Here is a 23,778-nt window from a genome sequence, read left to right on the forward strand (position 1 = left end):
GCAATGCCATGTGACTTAGATGACAGGCCATATGCTTTGAATAGCTAATAGACAGTAACAATCCATAAGCTGAAAGACATAGGTTCAAACTACTCAGCGAAACTTATTAATAACAAATTTCAAATTCAGGAATCAGTTCATGAATTATTTGCAAACAGAAAAAAGCAATTGAAAAGAAATAACATTCACAGAGAATATTTAGAGTAGCTCTAATCTCTATCAGTTCAGGGACCTTTTTCTTCCTCCCTAATGTATTGGCTGTCTATAATCTGCAATTTACATTAGGAAAGGAAGGAAAACTTTCTTGGTAGTCTCAAAAAATAAACCAAACAATTGTACTAAATAAATTGTACATTTGCCATATATATTGAGATAAGCAAACAGGAAATGTACTTTCAATGCCAGCATTGTGTGCTCTTTTGATAGATTTATAGGTGTGCGCTGTGCACAATGTACATCTTCATGTAAAAATGTATACTGTGGTATTGTCTATATAGGAAATTAAACAAATTGTATTTAGACCATCTCTTTTTTATTTTTCATTTCAGAGCTCTGTGTTGTTGTTTTCCCTGCTCAGATGTTTTCAGGGCAGTTGTCACATGCTAGACATACATAATTGGATTTTGCTTTTCATGTCTGCACTATTTCTTTGAGCTGACAGGCTTCAGACAAAGCAGTTCCCAGGTTGCCCTTCCTTATCTTTGCCCTCTTTTCTTTTTTCCTGCTCTAAAACACTGAAGTGTGAAATCTTTTTACAGCCTTTGGGCCGACAGAAGATAGTTGGTGGATTTTCTAGGGTTCTCACAACCAGTTGTCCTCTAGTGGCAGGTCTTTTAAGCCTTTGAAGACAGCAGCCCATCGCTGAGTATTAAGGTCTCTGATGTACCTGTAATATTTTGCTCTCCTCTTCAATTGTATGTGTGAGAAGCCACAGTTAATGCAAAAGTCTCTGGAAAGCCAACTTATCAACTTGCTTGGATTCAACCCAGCAACTTGAGAATAAACAATTCAACATGTACATAGCAAGTATGCAGATGATAGTTGCAAATAATTGGAAGTATGATGTTTGACCAGGATACATTGGAATGACTTTTAAAACCCTGTGCACAACGTTGGACAACTCCTGAAACCCATTTGCCAAGTAAATTCAATTTATACCTATATTTACAATGCAGCCCCTGCCAAAGAATGGGTGGGGCCCAAAGCAGCACGCTGAGTTGCATGGTAACGTGGCTCCTGGCCGGGTGGGTGGGGCTTGGAGTTGGGCAGCGCGGGGCCCTGAATGAGCAGGGCTCAAAGGTGACCACCTCACTTACCTTGCTCAAAGGCCTGTTACAATGAGTACCTTTAAAAGCCTTTGTACAATCTGAACTAAACGAATTTGTTTGGCCACATTAGAATTATAAATACAGAAAATGCTACAGAATAGTGATAGAAATGTAGCCGTGTTAGTCTGGTGTAGCTGAATGATGACTCATAACATAATTAACTCAGACTAATATGCAGGGTGCTTGTAGAAGAACATTGTGATGGCTTTCACAGATGTATCCCTGGTCTGGCTGTGAGAGGGTTAATCCTTCAGTTTGGGGGACAGCTCTGTATAGTAATATTCAGGGTAAAATATTGTTGAGAACGATCATGTTATTGATCATGGAGTTGCATCCCTGACCATCTTGGCTAATAATCATTCATGGCTCTATCCTCCATAAACTTCCTAATTATTTTTGGACCCAGTTAAACTTTTGGTTTTTACAACATCCCCAGCAAAAAGTTTTCCATGTTCGCTGTGCATTGTTTAAATAAGTATTCCCTTTTGTTTGTTTTAAAACTGCTGCCTTTTAATTTCATTGGGTAAACCCTGATTCAGGTACTATTTGAAAGGGTAAATAACATTTCCTTATTCACTTTCTCCATACTATTCATGATTATACAGACCAGGGGTGGCCAACCTGTGGCTCATGGGTCACATGCTTTTGTAATAGAGACCATAATATAATTAAATTTAACATCTCAATGGCAGGGAAAATACCACAGCAGCTCAGTACTGAAGCATTTACTTTCGAAAGGAGGGACTATACAAAGATGAGGAAGTTAATTGAACAGAAATAAAAGGTACAGTGCCAAAAATGAAATGCAAGTTTAATGGAAACTTTCTAGACAACATAATGCAGGCTCAACTTAAATGCATATCCCAAATTTAAAAAAAATACCATATTAAGAGAAACAAAAATGTGCCATTATGGCTTAGCAACCAAGTAAAAGAAGTAATGGGAGATAAAGAAAACATCTTAAAAGTGGAACTCAAACTCTAGTGAGAAAAATAGAAAGGAACATAAACTCTGTCAAATGAAGTGTAAAAATCTAATTTGGAAGGCCAAAAGGAATTTGAAGAACAGCTAGCCAAGGACTGAAAAAGTAATAGCAATTTAAAAAGAATATCTAAGAAGCAAGAAGTCTGTCAAACAATCAGTAGGCCATTGGACAATCAAGATGTTAAAGGAGTACTCAGGGATGATAAGGCCAATGTGGCAGGTGTAGCGGGTGAAGGCCCAGTGTGGGGAAGACAAGCCCCAAACCTGCTACTTCCACACAATGTCCAGATAAACTACTGCAAATTCTCCAAATCCAGCTAGCAGATTACCTAGAAGTCTTGGGAAAGTTATGGGTGCTTTGTGCAGCCTAAAAGGAAGAACATTTAATTCAGACAGCCCTACTTGAGTAATAAAGGCTGATCTAAACTGGGCACATCCCAGTTTCTCCAGTCGCTCGTCTGTGCATGGCAATGGATAATTTTCTGGTTAAGTTACAGCAATTAGCTTATTTTAGTCCATGCATAAGTAGATTTCTCCATCCAGTTTGGCAACTAGGACCAGTGGAGAGGCCCATGCACTCTATGCTCTGTTTGGGTCAGCTTCACCTGTGTTAATGGAGTGATGCACCCATTCAGTCCATCCTGGGCAAGGGGGGGGGGGGGGAGGAGGGGGGGAATGGGGTTGAAGGCAAAAAATATCATATTGTCTCTGTATAAATCCATGGTATGTCTTCATCTTGAATACTGTGTACAGATGTGGTCTCCACATTATAAAAAAAGATATACTAGAATTGGAAAAGGTTCATAAAAGTGAAACAAACATTATTAGGGTTATGGAACAGCATCCATATAAGGGACTTTTCAGCTTGGAAAAGAAAAGACTAAGGGGGAATATGATCTATAAACTTATGACTTATGTGGATAAAGCAGATGGGGAAGTGTTATTTATTCCAGAAGATGCTGTGAAAGACATGGCTGTAACAGAGTTAAAAAAAGAACTAGATAAATTAATGGAAGATAGGTCCCTCAATAGCTATTAGCCAGTATGAACAAGGATAGTGTCCATAATATCTGTTTGTCAGAAGCTGGGAATGGGCAACAGGAGATGAATCACTCAACAATTACCTACTGTGTTAATTACCTCTAGGGCATTTGGCAATAGCCACTGTCAGAACACAGGATACTGAACTAGGTGGCCCTTTGGTCTGATCCAGTATGGCCATTCTTATGTTCCTATAGCTGAAGTGTGGCTTGTGCAGTCCCTTAAACTCCCCCCCTATTCTCCAGGATTTCTGCCATGTAGGAGGGTGGTAGGGCTAGCGGCTTCAGATCCTTGAGAAGTATAGTTCCTGAGGCTTCAGATGCATGGGAGGTGCCTGCCACGGCTTAGGGCTTCAGCAGGAGAAGGGCCTGAAGCTCCAAATCCCAGCAGGCATGCCACACAAGTCTAAAATCCCAAACCCTAGCAGTTATTGAGGGTGGAGTGTTGGGAGAGCAGCGGGGGCAGCAGCCGTGTGCACTGGGACGCGGTTTGCTTTTCATCCCATTCCAGTCAATATACGGAAAGTTGAAATCCCCCATTACTATTGGCTTTCTGTTATTATAGACTTACTTGGTCTTCCTGGTCAGGCAGTCAGTAGTAAAGTCCTATTGCTATACACTTATTATTCAACCATGGAATTTCTATCCATATAGATTCTCTGATTTAATTTGATTCCTTTAAGACTTTTACTGTATTTGAGTCTGCTTTCTTTTAGATATAGAGCCACTTCCCCACCAGCATAACCTACTCTTGTCATTCCTATTTGATTTGTGTCCTTGCGTTAACATATACCATTGATTATCATAAATCCATTCAGTTTTTTTAATGCTTTTATATCAATATCCACATTTAATACCAAGCATTCCAGATCAACTATTTGGGATGTAAGACTTTCTGTCTCCTTTCCCTACCTTGCCTTGTTTCTTCTCTTTATTATCCCTCTCCTTTTTTCTTCTGACCAACAAGAAGTGTGGCATGGCTGTCCAAGATGATATGTTTTGTTACAATGTTGTAAGCCTGTGATCAAAGAGGCAGCTAAAATCAATGCCCTAATTAGCCCAGAGTTGGTACAAGTTTACCACATCCAAAAGTGATTGATAAGAACTTTTGTTCTGCCTGGGTTTTGTTCATGGGGAATGAAATAACATGGTGAGCATCTACACGGCAAGCCTGTTATTTCAAAATTATTTTGAAATAACGGGCTTCTTATTCCAGAATAATAAACCCTCATTTCACAAGAAATAATGCCTATTTCTAAATAGTTATTTCGAAATAGGGTGAGTGTAAATGGCACAGATGTGGTTATTTTGAAATAATTGGCCTCTAGGACTTCTCACAGCTGCCTTGCTGGCCACCCTGTCCACCCTGAAAGGTGCTGCCAAACCTGTGCCACACATCAGCAGCCATCACTGCCTTTCCTGCTGCCATGGAAGACCCCTGTGCTCCCACCAAGTCCTCACAGCTGTAAGCGAGCCAGCATCCAGCTCCCAAGCCTCTGTCTGGGGGCAGAAGAGGAGGGCACCATCTTGGTCTGGTGTGGAGATCCTGGATCTCATTGAGGTCTGGGGAAAGAAGGCAAACCTCCAGGCTCTCTTCACCAGATGCCGGAATGCCAATGGCCAACATCCCAGCTTAGAAAGGTCACATGAGCACTCAGGAGCAGGTGTGCGTGAAAGTCAAAGAACTGTGCAAGGCCTATACAAAGGCCAGGGAGCAGAGCTCCCACTCTGGAGTGGCACTACAGTCATGCCAGTATTATGAGCAGCTCCATTGCATCCTGGAAGGGCAGTCCCTCCCCTCCCTTGTCATCTACTCTGGTCTGGACACACCCATCATCAGTGCATCTGTGAATGAGGAGAAGGAGGAGGATGCCAGAACCAACACCATACCCCCCAGCCAGGAGCTCATCATGTCCCTGGAGGCATGTCCCCCTGCCCCCTCCCTGATTTAAATATCCTGGGCTTCATTTGCATGTTCCCAGGCGCCGCCATTTTTAAATCCCCCTTAGTCCGAACTCCGTGCCCGCGGCTACACGTGGCACGGAGTAGGTAGTTGGAATTAAAGATCCTAATTCAAACTACCGTTACTCCTCGTTCGAACTAAGGGGGATTTAAAAATGGTGGCGACTGGGAACATGCAAATGAAGCCCGGGATATTTATATCCTGGGCTTCATTTGCAATTCTGCTTGCCCTAATTACCCTACCTAACTTGAACTAACGAGCTAGTGTAGATGTACTCAAAGTGTGAGAGACTGTAGCCTCCTGATTAGTACACCCTTTTGTGAGACCATGTTCTAGGCTTTGCTGCAAAGTAGGAAATTGAATCTGGATTTCTCACATCCTGGGTGAATACTGTAATCACTAGATTACACGAGCAGAATCACCTCTCCCTCTGTAAGGGCCCGAGCACTGAACTCTGGGCTGTGGCTTCTATTGGTTGGCAGGGTGCCCCAAGCTAGGCAAGGCAGCACAGAGCCTCAGTCCCCTTAGTGTATCTAGGCCCAAGGCTGAATGTTTTGCCCTAAATGTTTTCATATGTTTAACGCCTCTAAAGCTTCCCTGATTTTGACACCACAAATAAAGAAATATAATATACACTAAAAAATAAGATTGTGTGGTAACAGTTCAGGAGGGAAGTCAGAGTCCCATAAGTGTTGATGTCCTGTGAAGCAGGGGCTATGCCAAATGAGATGAAAATCATTTGAGTTTTGCAGTGAGTCCTAGTCCCTCTGATACAACACAGCAAATACATGTGAATCATGCCTGTGTTTGATCACTTGTAAGCCAGTATCCAGAATGCCTCTCAAAAAATGTCTTCTTTTAATTGGTCTGTGTGATGTCTCACAAACTGCTAGTCCAGTCATAATTATAATGATCTCTATCAAACTACATTTTCTAATGAGGTGGAGGAGAACATAATAAACTAGTAAGAAGTTGCTGTTTTTTTTAACCTTGATAGCAATAAACATATACCAGATCTAGCAGTATCAGAAGCTGTAATTACCAGCCTCCGTTACAAACACAACTTCAGGATGAAAAAGGAGAGGAGTTAAAAGAAGACAGAGCAGTATGCTGCATCTCTGCTCCTGCTATTAAATAAGATTCAAAGTTATCAGTGATGTGGAGAGAGATTTAATCAATAGAAGTTTCAGATATGAATGAATGAAGCTGCACTGACTATCAGAAAGAATAACAAACATTCAAAGACACAGATCATGCTGTAGTTTCCAACAATAAGAACCCAATTATTCAAGAAGCTGAGAAATTAGAAGGAACTACTCTGAGCCACCACTTAGCCTGAATTCTGATCTCATCCTTAGTGGTGTGAATCTATTGATTACATGGACTTGTTCCTGAATTACATGTACGTAAGTAAAATTAGGATCCAATCCACTGACTACAGTGGCTTTGAATGTGCTTAGCATGCACCTGTTAGGATCAAGTTCTGAATGTTCATGAACCTCTCATTTCCAAGATTATTCCTGTGATTGCAATACATTCTTCCAAATCCCACAAAGTGGTAGAAAACTGAGACAGATCCCTCTTGTCCTTCATCCAAAAGATATTGCTGGAATAGGAGCATGTAATTTTACATTAACGGATAGTATGCCTCAATGCTAGTACTTGCTTGGCAGGGTCAAGAGGACAATTTTTTTTTTCTTTAATGTAGTTCAAGGAGCCATTTCTAAGATGGAAGGACACCAAACTTTGGATATTTAACCCCCAACTGAATCACCAAATCTCTTAAAATTTGGTCAGCATAGACTTCCAGTTATCCTATAATTTTATATATTTCAAACATTATCAGTACATCTGGTTATGATTATTTTTACAAATTTTGTAATATTGTATTTTAGTGTATATGTTTGTAGTGGGTTAGCTGTGGTTCCTCCCATGCTGAATCAGTAAGAGAATTCTCCACCTCTCTGTCACTGCGCATTGCTCACAGTCAGGGAATTAGCAAGGCACGGAATATGCTATCACTCTGGCCTATAGTCCAGGTAGAACAGCAAAAACTTAGGGGGACTGCAGCCTTATGGTCCCCGCAAGACCGGAATGCCACTTCCTGCTGGGGCAGAGAAAGCCCCCAGGCTCTGCACTGGATCCTGTGCGCAGGGAACAAACAAGCCAAACACGGCTCAGTGCAACAGCATTTTCCTTCCCCTGCTTGGGGGAAACCAGGAACCAAATATGGATTCCTGTGGGCTGCTATGTTATTTTTTCCCCCCAACACACTTCATGCAGGCCTCCCCTGTGAGCCCTTCCCGGAAACTTTTTGCCAGTGAATGAGAGCAGTGGGAGGCGTGTTACATGGTGCTTACCACGCTGCATGAAAACAATCAAGTGCCCCCCACCCACTCATACTCAGATCCCCTCCCCCTCACTCACTTCTCCAGATCAGACAGCTTGCCCTTAGCTCCCTGGCCAAAATCCCCCCTGCCCTTTGCCCCCTGGCCAAAATCCCCTCTGCCTTCTGGCCAGACACCCCCTACCCCCAACCCCTAGCCAGACACCCCCTGCCCTCTAGCCAGCCACCTGTCCCCCCGCCCTCCACCCTCTGCTCCCTGGCCAGAATCCCCTCTTCCCCCAGCCATCTGGCAAGACACCCTCTGCTCCCTAGTCAGGCACCCCTCTGCCCTCTTCCCCCTGGTCAGGCACCTTCTGCCCCCCTTGCCTCTGGCCAGGCAGCCTGCCCCCTGGCCAGACCTTCCACTCTCACCCCCTTCTACACTCCACCTCCTGCTCAGATCCTGTACTCCCACCCTTATCCCATTCACTGGCGGCCCTTGTCCCCCACACTTAACACCTCTTTTTTGGCCCCCACCCAGAGCCTAGGGGGGCCCACAAAATCCACTAACCCTGGAACCCCAGAAGAGTAAGTCTGGCCTGAACCTTTTAACCTCAGTCCTCCCTGCCCCTCCCCCCACTATAGAGCTGAAGCACCAGGGGAATGAGATAATTTAGTTGGGGGCCAGCAGCGAGTTTAGGTTTTTTGAGGGGTTTGTTTTTTGTCTTTTTTTTTTTTTTGCTTCTCACTTGTGTGGTCTCCAACTGATTTTTCTGTTGGTCTGTGGCCTCCAACCCAAAAAAGATTCCCTGTCCCTGCCATAAATAAAAAAAAAGAGTTGAAACTTTTCTTGCTAGACATAATATTTTACTTTATTTAAAAATTAAGCCTGGCCAACAAGCCCCCAGTTGAGGCCCAGACCCCATCTGGCCGCAGTGTCATAATGCTCCTGCACCTCCCCGCACCAACCCCATGCCCATAATACACCTGAACACACTGCCCTGAGCCCCTCATAGCCCTACATTCCCAGACTCCTGCTGTAAGATTAACAGAAGACAGCCTAAATGTGCATGAAGCTGGATTTTACCAGTTATGATGTAAACTTCAAAGAAATGTGAGAAACGATAAAGCAGCAAAAGTCCCATTAAATGAAATCTGTGAGTGCAATGTTTCATTTGTGCTATTATTAATCATTATGTCAATTATCAATACTATTAAGTTGTATATTTTCCATCATGCAAGTGGACATTCTTATATGGCTCTTTGTTGACCACTTGTTCTGACCATTTCCTTTGCATCTACTAGATAAATGCTTCAGAAGCTCAAAACTGAATTCCCTGTCTACATCTGACAAGTGTATACCCATCTTCTGGGGTGATCTGTGGATATGAGAAATGATCTGCTTCTTTTACCTATATTGAAAGGAAAGGCCTAGCTAAGATTTTTGTCTGATCCACCTCTGTCTCATCTCATGAGAGTAGCTTTCTCAAAAGAATCATCAAGACAGACAGTTTATAAGTGGGTACCACTGCATGCCGCATGCATCTCTCTTTCTGTGATTTCCAATGTCTTCTGCTCCTGCAGTACAGCAACTCCAGCTTCAACATGCTGTATGCGAGTTCTGAAGTCTTTGTATTGCTTTCATTGAATCCGTGCATTCTGTTTTTTGTGCAGCACCCATCCTGATCAGTCTGCTACTGAGCCCCTAGCTTCATAGCTACATTAGGACCTTTTTCTGACTGAAAACTAGGTTTTGTCTTTACTTTAGATATTAAAGCTTTTAATTTGCATATCTAAGAATTAGTGTGTTGCTGACTGCTAATTGAACACCACAGTCATCCCAATGCCCAGCTGTCAATCCAAGCTTCTCCCTCACTCAGGGTATGTCTAAACGACGGTGGTTATTTTTGAAAGAGGATATGAAAATTCCATGGGAATTTGCATATCTTCTTCCAATCTCACTTTCGAAAGAGGATCTTTCAAAAGTGAAAGTAGTCTAGATGCGGGTTTTTTCAGGAAAAAAACCCTTTTTCGAAAAAAATGAGTAAACCTTGTTTTTTAAGGAAGAGCAGTTTTTTCGAAAAAGGGGTGGGTCTGAAAAAAAAACGCATCCAGACTACTTTCACTTTCAAAAAATTGTGCACAACCTTCTCAGACAAATGAGTCTTTAGGACAAATGAGTCTTTAGCCCTTCTGATTTGTATTTTATGAATTTTTTTAAAACTTTTGATTCATTTTGTGGCAAATTTTAAGATTTCATTCTAAACAACATTTTTCCTTTAAGAAGGCCTATCTGTCATAATTTAAATTGTTCTGCTCTTCTGTTAACTTTGCACAGAAGCCTAATATTGGCTTCAGAAGAAAAGGGCTCTTTCCTCATGCACTCCACTTATTTCACTGAAGTGTGAAAATTATAATGTAAATGAGACTATTTATAGGACTGGACAAGGCCTTTTTTTTAATTTTCCCCCACTTCAAACAGAACCACAAAATCTTGTTTGTGCAACATTATGGTTGCAGAGCAAAACAAAGTTAGGCATGTAACAGTGAAGTTTTCTACAGTATTGTCAATTTATCCCTCTGTGCAAATATGAAGCATACTAGCAAACTTAGACAAACTTCAGGGCAGAGAGTTGGCAGTGTTGTGGTTAAAGGATTAAGGAAGGGGCTTGGAAAAGTGTGCTGGAGGGGGGAGTGCTGGAGGCTGGGGGTAGAATATGAGAGTGAGGGTTGGAGGGTGAGAAGGGGCTCAGGATTGGCCCAGCCCTTCTCTGGCCACCAGAAGTGTTTTCTTTCCCTCTGAGCCACCAGGGGCGTTTTCTCTCCCCACAGCCCTTCTCCGGCTGCCAGGGGCATTTTCTTTCCCCCCAAGCTCTTCCCAGCCTCCAGGAGCATGTTCTATCCCTCAAGAGCCCTCCAGTTATCAGGGGTGTTTTCTCTCCTCTCAATGCCCTCCTCCTGGCCTGCAAGGTATTTCCCCCTCCCATTCCCCTGGCCACCAGGGGACTTTTCGCCCCCCAGCTTCCAGGCACTAGGGGTCTCTTCCCTCCCCTCCCCTCCCCTCCCGGCACTGTGGCTAAGGGTCAGGGGGATGGAAAAGTTTTGGGTCGGGGGGCTACTTACATGGTGCACTGGCAGGCAAAATGACAGAGCTTCAGCCCTGCTGGACACCCTCAGTGGTCACTCTGCAGGACAGTGCTTCCCTGCAAGTTTGCTGTCCTCTGTGGTCACTCTCATATCACATCCCTCTGAATGTTATGGAAAATAGCTTTTTACTTGAGCTTCTGGTTGCCCTGGCACAACTAAACCTGACCTTCCTTTACGTTAGGATGGGAGAAAGCTGCATACCAAATTTGTTGGCCCTAGCTCTTACAGTTTAGAATGAATTCTTGAAAAAACGGACTCACAGACTGATACATAGACAGACATTCTCTCTTTCTCTCTGTATATATACATATACATAAAGAGAGAGAGAGAATTTAAAACAATAGCACTCACAAAAAACAAACTTAAGGGAATTGGAGCACATGTCACTTAAGGGAATTGGAAAAACCTATATATATATATTTATGTGCAAGGTGGAAAGGTTACATTGTTGTAAGAGCCTGTGAATCCCCTTCTGCTCCAAGTAAAATCAATGAGAGTCTTATCATTGATATTAATGGAAGCAAGAATGGCCCTAAACGTCTGCAATTCCTGACTTTTAAAAAATAAACTCTGCACCTTTAATAATGAATTAAACATAGCCTTGCTGGGCTATTCTTACTGAGGATGGTGAACATTTACATGGGTGACCAGTTCCATTGACTTGAGATACTCACCAGTGGGAGCAGGGTCATGGATGCACTGTCAGCTCTGTAGTTTCTTGCATTTTATTAGAAATTCTCCCATAACCTTTGACTCTTAGTTTTCTGCAGTGTGATTCTGTAATCCTTCAAAATAAGAGTACACCGTTGCTTCCATATACTAGCATCAATATTGACAGCCCCAAGAATTGAAAAACTTGAGTTTAGCCTCCCAAAATCAACAGATTGGCTTAAAAGATGAGGCTTTATAAAATGTGTTCTTTACATTTCTGAGCTTTCAGGTGCACTGTGTTCACTATTTCAAGCTTCCTTCTACAACCATGTGGGCTAGAAATTTTTTTAAGGCTGAGTTTCTCTTGAGCCAGAAGTTGGGGCTTTAACAAAACCCACCAAACTGGCTGAAATTTAAGCACAGAATTCTAAGACATGTAAATGAACATGATTTGCTGGGGAAGGGTCAACAAGTTTTGTGTAAAGGGAAACCATGCCTCACCGATAGACTAGAATTCTTTGAAGGAGGTCAGCAACCTTCTGGACAAGGGGGATCCAGGGCATAGTGTACTTGTACTTTGAGAAAGCCTTTCACAAGGGTCCTCACTAAAGACTCTCAAGAAAAATAAACAATCATAGAATCATAGAACTGGAAGGGACCTCAAGAGGTCATCGAATCTAGTCCCCTGACTTTAGGCAGAACCAAGTACCATCTAGAGATCATCCCTGATAAATGTTCATCTAACCTGTTTTCAAATATCTCCAGAGATGGAGTGATAGAGATTCAACAACCTCCCTCAGCAATTTATTCTGCTGCTTAACCACCCTGACTGGAAGTTTTTCCTAATGTCCAACCTAAACCTCTCTTGCTGCAATTCAAGCCCATTGCTTCTTGTTCTATCCTCAGAGGTTAAGGAAAATGATTTTTCTTCCCCCTTTTTGTGACAGCATTTTAGGTACTTAAAAGTTGTTATCATGTCCCATCTCAGTTTTCTCTTTTTCAAACTAAACAAGCCCAGTTCTTTCAGTCTTCTCTCATAGGACTTTTTTATCCAGATCTTTAACCATTTTTGTTGCTCTTCTCTGGATCTTCTCCAAATCTTTCCTGAAATGTGGTGCCCAGAACTGGACACAATACTTCATTTGAGGCCTAAACAGTTCAGAGCGGAATAACTACTACTTGGCTACATCTACACTGGCATGATTTTCCGGAAATGCTTTTAACGGAAAACTTTTCCATTAAAAGCATTTTTGGAAAATCGCGTCTAGATTGGCAGGATGCTTTTCCACAAAAGCACTTTTTGCGGAAAAGCGTCCGTGGCCTATCTAGACACGCTTTTTTTTGCGGAAAAGAAATCTCTGCTGTCTACACTGGCCCTTTTGGGCAAAAGTCTTTCGGAAAAAGACTTTTGCCCGAACGGGAGCAGCATAGTTTTTCCGCAAAAGCACTGACAATCTTACAAGAGATCGTCAGTGCTTTTGCGGAAATTCAAGCGGTCAGTGTAGACAGCTGGCAAGTTTTTCTGCAAAATCACATGATTTTGCGGAAAAACTTGCCAGTCTAGACACAGCCCTTGTGTCTTGCTCATATAACTCCTGTTAATGCATCCCAGAATCATGTATGCTTTTTTTGCAACAATGTCACATTATTGACTCATATTTAGTTTGTGGTCCACTAAGACCCCTAGTTCCCTTTCTGCAGTTCTCCTTCCTAGACAGTCATTTCCCATTCTGTATGTATGAAACTGATTGTTTCTTCATAAGTCCCAAACTGACCCCTGAAGATTCTCAGTTGTTATGCCCTTCTAGCATGACTATGAACCATTAACAACTACTCTCTGAGAATCATTATTCAACCAGTTCTGCACCCACACTATAGTATTAGTTTATTGATAACAAGGTCATGTGAAAACAAAAGGAATAACTATGTAGAACTATAAACTATGTAACAAGGTCATGTGAGACGGTATCAAATACTTTACTAATGTCTATGTTTACCACATCCACCATCTTCCTCTTAGTCACAAGGCTTGTTATACTATCAGAGAAAGCTATCAGATTGGTTTGACGTGATTTGTTCTTGACAAATCCATGCTTACCGTTACCTATCTCTTTATTATCTTCCAGATGTGTGTAGATGAACTCCTTAATCTTGAGATAAGAGAGAAGGTCCTCTCATGAGTCAACAACTGGCTACAAGATAGGAAATAACATGGAGGAATAAATGGACAGTTTTCATAATGAAAAGAGATAAGTAGTGGTGTCCCCAAGGAATCTGTACTGAAATCACTCCTATTCAATACCTTCATAAATGAGTTGAAAATGAGGTAAATACTGAGATGATATAATCTTCAGATGATACAAAACTACTCAAGGTAGTTCAATCCAAAGAAGACTAAGCTTGTTAAATATCGGTTAACTGAAGAGTCGATTAACCTCATTAATTTTTATCCATTAGTTGACTATTCTATAGTCCCCGGTGGCGGGGAAAGCAGCAGCGAGGGTGGCAGCAGCCCCCGTCTGGGGGGGACTGAGCTCTTGGATCCGGCAAGAGCCAGAACTGAGCTGGGCTGCCTGCCCATCTGACTCCTTAATACACTTCAAATGCAGAGCCACAGCAAGGGGCAGGTTCCAGACCCGGCATGAGCCAGGACTGAGCTGGGCTGCTGGCCAACCTGCAAAAAATGTACTGGCAAGAGAGTCCAGGGTGAGGGAGGGAGAGCAGGAAATGTGTGTAGTCTATAGCATTAACCTATAAGCTTTTTCGTATCGGTTAATATCGACTACACTATTACATCCCTAAAGCAGACCGCAAAGAGTTAAAAAGGGAACTCACAAAACTGGGTACCTGGGCAACAAAATGGCAGATGAAATGTAATTTTGATAAATGCAAATTAATGCACATTGGAAATCATAATCCCAATTGTACATATACAACAATGGAATCTAAATTATCTGTTACCACTCAAGAAAGAGATTTTGGAGTCATTGTGTAGAGTTCACAGAAAACAACCCCTTATGTGCAGCTGTCAAAAAAGCCAGCTGAATGTTGGGGATCATTAGGAAAAAAGAGATAAGAGAGAAAATAACATTTTGCCTCTGTATAAGTTTGTGTTACAGTCACATCTTGAATACTGCATGCAGATGTGGTCACTCCATCCCACAAAAGATATATTGCAATTGGAAAAGATACAGAAAAGGGTAATAAAAATTATTAGGGTTATGGAACAGCTTACATACAAAGAAAGAGTAATAAGACTAGGATTTTTAAACTGGGAAAAAAGAAGACTAACAGGGAATAAGATTGAGATTTATAAATCATGACAGATGTGGAGAGCACACCTGGGGCTGGAGCAGCGACGGCTTCTAGGGAGGCTGCACAGCGCAGCCGGGGTTGTGGTCTGGCTCGTCCCGGCGACAACAGTGGCAGGGGTAACTGGTCCAGTGCCTCTTGGTCCAGCTCCTGTAGCTGTGGCTTCAGTGCCTGGAGAGGAACTCCTTCCCCTCCCGTGGCCAGCCCCAACTGAGCAGCCCGGCAGCCTTTTATACCAGGGCTACACTGCAAGTATGTTCAGCAGGGCTGCGGGGGAGGGGCATATTCCACCTAATAGGCAGGCTCTCCGCCCCCATGTTCAGTGCGGGGCTGGCCAGCCCCATCACATGCAGAAAGACCCAACATGATTGTACCACCTCATGCCCTTTTTCCCATTCTCTGGACTATTTTCCTACATTATTTTTTAAATCTTCTTGGATATGCTACTCCTGTGTTGAACTGCTTCTTAGCTAGTTTATCACTTTATGCTTATTACATCTGCACTGGCTCATTTAACTGCACATGCACTAATATGCCATCAAGTGCCAGCAATGCCCCACTGCAATGTATATTGGCCAAACTACACATTCTATATGGGAAGAATTAATGGATACAAAGCAGATATCTGAAAAGGCAACTCACAGAAAACCTGTTGGAGAACACTTTAATCTGCCTAGATACTCATTAATGGATCCCAAAGTCACCATATTGTTTCAGGCCAATTCCACAAGCAAAATACACAGGGAAGCGTTGGAACTTAACTTCATTTACAAGTTTAATTTTTATCAGATTGGAATAAACAGAAATATCGGCTGGCTTGCATACTACCTTCCACATCTTAATGACTTAACCAACCAAATAAACAATGGAGGTGCTAATTGTTCTTATTAGCCTCTTGTAACTTGAATAATCTATTTACTGTCCTTTATCTCCTTTTTTTCCTTTTCCACCCTTCTTTTCCCCCTCCCTTTCCCTGATTTATTCTTGGATCTACTCTTTTAATTCTCTAGTCATCTGAAGAAGTGGGTTTTGCCCATTAAAGCTCATGATACCATCTACATGTTTTGTTAGTCTTTAAGGTGCTGCTACGCTATTCATTGTTTTTTTTAAGTTTTTCCTGAAAAATTCAGTCCATCAGGATTTCTCTCTCTCCATCCCCCAAAGTGTGAAAATATATACAAGAAGACACTCATTAACAGTCAGAAGTACAATATTTTGGAGCAGATCTTCAACCAGCAGAAGTCATGACATCCACAAAGCTTTGTTGGGCTATCCTAACTAATTATGACCCATCATATTTTAATTTTCATTCTCATGGAAAGATTAGGAAGACTAGAATTAAAATTACACTTAGAAGTGGACTAAGCTTATGGCAGGTGTCTCTAGAGAATATTTACACAAGACCTACCACTATCAGTAAAACTTGTAAAAGTATCTCCTATATTAGATAAAAGAAATGAAGGAGGAAATGTACATAGTTTTTTTTAAGTGAAATTCTCATATATTCAGTGAATGATATTTAAATTGAAAATGTTACTGCTTTCAAAATGACATATTAATTTGCAGCCGTCAGGGTAACTAAATCAAAACAACATGCTTTGTGTAAGCTTCTAGTCAGTGTTTGACCTTTCTTGATTCCAGGACTAAGCATTTCTTTCTTTTTACCACTACTTTGTCAAACTGTCTTAATGTCTTCATGTAACAGGACCTGTGCAATAAGCCTGTTCTGGTAGCCATAGAAACAAATACATTACATTATTCACTTTCTGTTGTCCAACATTTTTTGTTTTCTCATATCACAAAGCAAAGACAATCCCAAGAGCAGCATAATTTCAAGGGACACTGACATGCCTTTGACAACGCTTCCTACCCTTCCCCCCCGCCCGCCAGTAGTCTTGAAACAGAGCTGTAGGCTTTATTTTAGAAATGTAAATCTAGGGAAAATAGGTAGAGAATAGGTACTATTCTGTGACATTTCAACCCTGGAAGATTTTTTTTAGTACAGGCTGATATCAAACCCATGTATCAAAGCAGTGTTGAATCAAGTCCCTAGTTTAATGGCATAACACAAAGTGCTTATATGTAAAGATTGATTACAATCTTTGAACTAGTACAGCATCCCCAACTGAGAGGCTCAAAGACCTTTACAAATATTAAGGAACTTAGCCTCACAACTGGCCTATGAGATATATTGCTATATACAATCCTGATCTTCTAAATTATAATCTCATGTTTTAATTATAAATAGCTTTAGACTATGATCCCATTGCTAATAATTGCAATGGTGTGAAAAAAATGGCTCTGAGGAGAGGAAGAGCAAGGTCACACCTCTTGTAGTGGTCTGATATCTACAATGTAATGGAGCTGACAGTAAATCAGGGTTTCAAATGCGTGAACATGAGCTAAGAAATTAGTCAAACTCTGACATTCATCTTACATGCCTGTGCATATTTTGCTCACTTTAAACCTGCCTTTCTTGTCTTCAAACAAGGTTGCTATAAAACCTATGTTAGTTCAAATTTATGTGCTATAGTGCATTTGAAAGGTTTCTAGATTTGTAAAAAGAAATAACCGTCTAAAGGCTAGAAGGGGAATTTAAACTGACCAAAAGCTCTTTCTCTGTAGCTATGAAGTTGGGATAAGAGGAACACACCCAACTACTGAATCACCCAGTGCTCACTTACAAAAATTTATGAGAGTCAGTTAATGATCCTCCTTGAAGGCTTACTGAGGCAGTTGTCTATGGTTTGGGAATGAACTGCACAGATTTAATCATTGTCTATAGGGTGAAATCCTGCTCTAGTGATTGGGTCAGGATTTTCTAGCACACATCCCATGGTTAAATGTGAGATATTATTGTAATGATTATCTCTACTACACAGTTAATAGGTCAGGAGAATGGTGATCCTGGATTGTATCTAAGACTGTGATGATTCATTCAAACCCTGTGGTATAAGATAGTATGTTTCTGTAATCAAGAAATTTAGTATGGTGAGAGCTACACTTTCCAGAACAATGGCAAGTACATGTGAAAGCAATTTGTGTAAAAACTAGGGTTATAAATTAGAAGTAGAGGCATTGTTTTCTTCCTAAACACAGGGGCCTCCAACAGCCTGTGCAACTCTTCTTAATTAATTGGAAAGAATATTCACTAACTTCACCTGTTCGTTCACTTCACTGCTTTCCAAGCAATGTTGATTCTTATAGGATTTGCATGCCTACTTCACATTTCTTAAGGACAGACGAGGAAGGGAATATCTTGCTGTGAAGAAGCTTTTCACATTATGTGATCAGAAAACTGTATTTGAAGGCAATGAAGCAGTAATATCTGTGGTCAGGAATTCAAAATAATCCATTCATTGCACTGATAGGAAAAGAAGTCAATGTTTAAATTTCTTCCCTCCCAAAAAGAAGTGGATAAAATAGGTCCAATATTGCAAAATGCTGAGTATTATCTCCTATTTCCCATTGCATTTAAGTCCTGTGTAGTAGCAGAGTGTGTATTATAGATCTGCAGAATGGTTCAGCTAAAACAAGGACTAAACCAATTTTTATGAACTCTGAAAACATTTCAGTAACTTGTTTGAATTGTTCTGTCCCTTCAACTCTTGCTTTCCACTGGAACTAGATACAGTGAGAATGGTCTTGCAGCTTGCTATTCTGAGTTCAGGTAGATGAAAGACGTAGAAAACCTGATGGAGAAAGTAAACTTCTGTTTTGAGATGCATCTAAGCCAAACAGGACCATGTAAACATTCAAATATGATTGCCCCACTGAACAGAGCTTCCAAACCTTCTGAAGTCTGAAAGTCAGTCACTGATATTTAGTGACACTACCTTGTTTTTCATCCTGGAAAAGATATGCAGAGAAAATCTCCACATTTTCTCTAGGTTTACTTGCAAATACTTAAGGGTGTGCGCGTGTGTGTGTAAAACAAGATATTGGTTGCTTGCTTTCACATAGCATTGCTTCCCTTCTGCTGAACTTTTTTCTTCTGGACTGCACATGACAGAAACCTTGTGAAAATGAGACATGGGGCACATTAAATTTCCTCTCTGGTGTGTTTTCTTACAGAAGTTTGAAAGTATTTTTAGTACATTTCACATGTTTTTAAGCATTTTTTCTTCATCATATTTAAGTTTAACAGCTACAGGAATCTAAAATGATTTAAAGGGAGAGTGACATATACTTCAAGTTTCTCCAGCCCCAGACTTGCATCCCTGAAATGTGCATCAAACTGCTCAAGACTACCTTGATCAGTGTAAGCTCATTAATTAGTTCATCATACCATCAAAGGTTATGAATATGCATCAGCCTTTGAAACCATAGTAAATTCCCCAAACTTCAATACAGAACACTCTGGCTTACATAAATTATTACAAAAAGTTAATTAACTACAGAAGAAAGGCTTTAAGTGATTATAAGTGGTACACCCATAGAAAATCTGAACTTGTTACAACAAGTAATCTACTATATATTTGAGAGGGCTTGTCTGTCTCTCCAAGAACTCCTCCTAAACCACCTAATTCACTATACAGCTTCATCTTCTCATAACTTAAAGCAAGGGAAGGGTTTGGCTGTACCAGGACAATGGGATGTGCCTGGAATGGGAGTGCTTTTCAGAAAACCAAACAGAAAAGAGATGGAATCACCAGGCAGATGAAAGGGGGTGGCTGGGGGTGCTCCCCACCCCAGGAATGCCCCAGCTCTGAGCTTCCCCTCCCAAGGCACCCTTTAGGGAGGACGGGAGGGCTGAAGCTCCCTCTCCCTACCCATTTATATGGGAACATTGCTGGCTGTCCCCCCTTCATCAGGAAGTGAAAGGAAAGTGCACAGTTTGCTGCATTCCTCACTCTGGCTGGGGATCTTAGGGGGCAGACAAACCGGGACCTGTCTCAACTAGGGGACATGCACCACTCCCCCATTTGTGTCCGCTGGAGCTGAAGAGGCCATGGTGAGGTGCTACTCACCTGGTTCCAAGCTGCTGCAATTTAGAGAAGGCTAGGGGTAGTTCTCTCTCCCCATGCCAGCCTGTATATTGAACCCCTCATTCCCAGCCCCACTCCAGAACAATGATTTAAATGAAGCATGCACATTTTCATTTCATATTCCAAAAACAAAAGTTACTGAGTTATGGACCTGAGTAATGCTGAGTAAATCTTCTAGTAAAAGATAAAAATCACAAGCCATTTCTTAATCTTCATTACATTAAGTCAAAGTTGAATCTCTTACCCGGGATGGCCAGCCCGTTACAGACAAAGAGCCAAAATACTGGTAGATACAGCACAAAGAACCGAGGGGAAAAAGTTGTTGACCAAAAAAAAAAAAAGAAAAAAAGAAAAGCCCGGACACCATGTTTGGTCGAGGAAAAAAGAAAAAAAAAGAAGGGCCTGCTGCGTTTTCCCTTTTAAGACCATTTTGAAGGCGGCCATTTTTAACTCTGCACAGGATGCCACGACTCCGGCTCTGTCTCTTTCTGACAAACTCACGTGGCCCCTTTCAGAGCCGCGAGCCATGGGTGCGGGTATGCGAGCCGCAATTTTTCTCTGCTGTTAAATTTTTCAGGTTAGAACCACTCTCCCCAAGTTCAAATATTTATTTATCTTCCATACGATCTTGCTGCCCTCAGCATAAGTGGAGAGGAGAGGTGGCCTGATATCATTTTCTTTTATTTTATACTCTCCTCTAGTGCTGCAGTCATTGCTCTGTCATGAGGTTAAGCAGTCCCATTGCATGTATGCTCTGCATTCAGTCTTTTATATAAACTTCAAACTCCTAATTGCATCTTTTGCATACATGAGGCTTGACATGCAAGGCTTGGGCTTACGGTTCTTTTGTGATTTCTCAGGGTTTGGTCAGTGTGCATTTCCCAGACTCAGAAAATGTTTCTGTAACAAAGATACAGCAAAATCTCATAACGACGCTGTCCTGTTGAAATTTATGTAATGGTCAACAGATTATGCCTTTGCCAATGATACCTCACAAGCAGTGTTCCCTGTAAGCTGAGCACTTGGGCAGCCACCCAGCAGAGATTCAAATGCTGTGCAGCTGATTAGCAGAGCAGTCACAGCATGTGTTTCTACTGGTAGTGCATATCCACACATGCCTTGGTGCACATAACAAAATTCATTACACATAGATGGAAAAAAATAGGAGGAACACTGCTCACAAGGCATTTATCATGATTTAGTAAAAGAGGAGGCCACAATAATATAGACTGTCACATTTTCACCACTGAAGTCACTGGGAGTTTTGCTGTTGACTTCTGAAGGGGCAAAATTGGGTCCCTTGGGACACCTCCTGAGATAGAGTTTGCAGAATCGGGACCCAGTTTTCAATGCACTGAAAGAGTTAAGAAATGTCACTTTTTTTTGTAATGGGAAATACAGCCATTGTAGGGTGTGTCTACACAGCAGTGTTATTTTGGAATAATGGGCATTATTCCAAACTAACAATATGAGCATCTACACAGCAATTCCATTATTTTGAAATAAACTCAAAATAATAGATGGCTTATTCTAACTTCTGTAACCCTCATTCCATGAGGAATAACACCTATTCTGAAATAGTTATTTCGGAATAGCAGTAGCGTGGATGCTCCACTGCTGCTATTTCGAAATAGCTCCTCCCCAGGGCCATTCAAAGTAATGACTCCCCAGAGCCTCCTGGGGCTCTAAATTGAAGTAGCACATTGACATTAGGGGAGCCTGCCTAGGACTAATTTTAAGGCTTACCTGTAGTGTAGACGTGCTATTTCAAAATAAGCTATTTCAGATATTTCTTCCAGAATAGCTTATTTTGAAATAAGTGTGCAGTGTATATGTGCCCTTACAGTGCTAGCTGTTTTTTCTTTTAATTTCAGAGCTAAGAATATTGTATATCCCTAAAAAAAATGCAAGAATTGCGATGAACTGCAAATGAGACACATCAGACCTAAGAGTTCCTTAAAACTTAAATTATGTAATTTTGTTAGATATTCCTAGAACATTACTGAGGGATTTAGTGTTGAGATTTTGGAATAGACTAATCTCAGAAATTTTAATACTGTTTGCATCTTAACATGCTGTGTATAGTATAGTATGCTCTGTGGGGGAAAAGAACTAGTATCTTGCTTTTAGTTTAAGCAGGCTATTCCACTTTATAAGAAAAATTAAAGAGACACTCTGCTAAATCAAAGAGACTGTAGTAATTTATAATAAGGATAATAAAGACTCATTCAAGTATGGAACAAACGAGCTCTAATATCCTGCCTTCTGCTGAACTTTTAGTTCAGGCCTAATTGGTGTTTTAAAAATCCCTCAAAGTGACAAACTCCCATGGATACCAATAGAAGTTGAAGGAGTTGCAAGAATGGACCCTCCCAAAACTGTTCAGGCGTTAAGCAGTATAATTGTATATTAATGGATTAAATTTAATAGTAATACTTTATACTGTGAATTGACAATGATAATGTGGAAAGAATGGCTAAAGTAGGAAAAGCCCCTCCAGTAATTACATTTTTAATGTCAATCTTTAAATGTATCTTTAAATGTATCTTAAAGAGCAGATTCCACAAATCTTGAAAATCATCACAAATAAGATTTTATTAAGGAGGATAGTATACTTTTACTTTTTAAATTAACCTTTTTACAGTCCCCTCCCCCACATGTCTACTCCATTTTTTTCCCATGAGGAATGCATCTCTTATTCAAAAAACAAGTCCTTCCTCCCATTCTAAGCACTCCTCAAGACAAACTTTCTTAAGTAGAATCAGCAGGTAATGAGTCCTAGTGTACTCATAAAGCCATTTAGCAAAGGGAAAGGAGAGAACTATTCCCCAGGTTCTACCCACCATTGCTGACATATAGAATCATAGAACCATAGAGCTGGAAGAGACCTCAGAAGGTCATCAAGTCCAGCCCCCTGCTCTAGGCAGGACCAATCCCAACTAAATCAAACCCAGCCAGGGCTTTGTCAAGCCGAGACTTAAACACCTCGGCTGTGTCTACAATGTCATGAATTTCCGGAAATGCTTAAAACAGAATAGTTTTCGTTATAAGTATTTCCGGAAAAGGAGCATCTACATTAGCAGGCTGCTTTTCCGGAAAAGCCCTTTTTCCGGAAAAGCGTCCATGGCCAATGTAGACGCGCTTTTCCGGAAAAGAGCCCCGAGCGTCATTTTCGCGATCAGGGCTTTTTTCTGGAAAAGACTACTGGGCTGTCTACACTGGCCCTTTTCTGGAACAGTGTTCCGGAATAAGGACTTATGTCCGAGCGGGAGCAGAATAGTTTTTCCAGAATAGCGGCTGATTTTGTACAGTAGAGCATTGTTGCTTTTCCGGAAATTCAAGGGCCAGTATAGACAGCTCGCAGCTTATTCCGGAAAAGTGGCTGATTTTCCGGAATAAGTGGCCCACTGTAGACACAGCCCACTAGGGATGGAGACTCCACTACTTCCTTAGGTAACCCATTCCAGTGCTTCACTACCCTCCTAGTGAAATAGTTTTTCCTAATATCCAACCTGGACCTCTCCCACCACAACTTGAGACCATTGCTCCTTGTTCTGCCATCTGTCACTACTGAGAATAGCCTTTCCCTGTCTTCTTTGGAACCTCCCTTCAGGAAATTGAAGGCTCCTATCAAATCGCCCCTCACTCTTCGCTTCTGCAGACTAAACAGACCCAACTCCCTCTGCCTCTCCTCATAGGTCATATGCTCCAGCCCCCTAATCATTTTGGTTGCCCTATGCTGGACCCTCTCCAATGCTCCCATATACTTTTTGTAATAGGGGGGTCCAGAATGGACACAGTACTCCAGATGTGCACTCACCAGAGCTGAATAAAGGGAAATAATCACATATCTGAATCTGCTGGTAATGCTCCTCTTAATGCACCCTAATATTAGCCTTCTTGGCTACAAGGGCACACCGTCCACTCATATCCAGCTTCTCATCCACTGTAATCCCCAGGTCCTTTACTGCAGAACTACTACTTAGCTGGTTGATCCCCAGCCTGTAACCATGCTTGGGATTCTTCCGTCCCAAGTGCA

This window comes from Pelodiscus sinensis, chromosome 2, assembly GCF_049634645.1.
Source record: "Pelodiscus sinensis isolate JC-2024 chromosome 2, ASM4963464v1, whole genome shotgun sequence".
NCBI lineage: Eukaryota > Metazoa > Chordata > Testudines > Trionychidae > Pelodiscus > Pelodiscus sinensis.